The sequence below is a fragment of the Tachysurus fulvidraco genome, chromosome 10, assembly GCF_022655615.1.
Source record: "Tachysurus fulvidraco isolate hzauxx_2018 chromosome 10, HZAU_PFXX_2.0, whole genome shotgun sequence".
In the NCBI taxonomy this organism is placed as follows: domain Eukaryota; kingdom Metazoa; phylum Chordata; class Actinopteri; order Siluriformes; family Bagridae; genus Tachysurus; species Tachysurus fulvidraco.
The window spans coordinates 14,906,811-14,907,638 of NC_062527.1; positions in this window are offsets into that span (position 1 = coordinate 14,906,811).

Genomic DNA, 828 nt, shown 5'->3' on the forward strand with positions numbered 1-828 from the left:
ACACAGCTCAGGGTACACATAGTGCTCGATTAGTTTAGTATCTAATACAATCCGTCCTGTAGAAATGTTACCTTCTCCTTAGCTCACAGAGAAATCATACAAACCCTGATTACAACACACACCTTTCCCATTTTAGTTCTTATATCTGAGTAGGTTACACTCTTATAGAGAGATGTTTTTCATTAACAAGTTCACTATGCAAGTGGAGAATCTTTACAACATGTTTACAGCATTTTTACAATGTTCTTAAGGCACTTGTAAACTGACTGCCACAAAATGTTTTACGACATATGCATTTTTTTTTTTTTACAAAGTCATAACTATGACTCCAACAGACTCTAAAAAATCCACTTTCTATAGCAACACTTGAACCAATTCGAAAAGCAATGTAGTGGTGCTGTAAAGATATTTCCTTTGTGTTCCGTAATGCTGCCGCAGCATTGCCCGAAGTCGGGATGTGGCTTGACGCCGTGTTTTGGGGAGCAGTAAAACAAGCAGCTAATGACACCCCATGCCACCACAGCAAAGCGGCGCGCGTCACACACGCTAACCCAGGAAATGCTTTGGTTGGCCACAGGATAATCGTGACTGTCCCGGGCAATTTGTGCAGACTGAACACCACAAATTTTTTTTTTCATGAGCTACTCACCACAGCGCCCCAAAGCTCAACGCCAAGCACAGACGAGCCGCAAAGAGCTGCACTTGTCTCGCTCTGGCTGTGGGTCAGATACTGGGGGGTGGAGGGGGAATAACCTGCAATTATCAGGACTGTCCAAAGCTAAATGTTCCATATCCCTACTGTATATAAACACACTCTTTCTTTCTCTG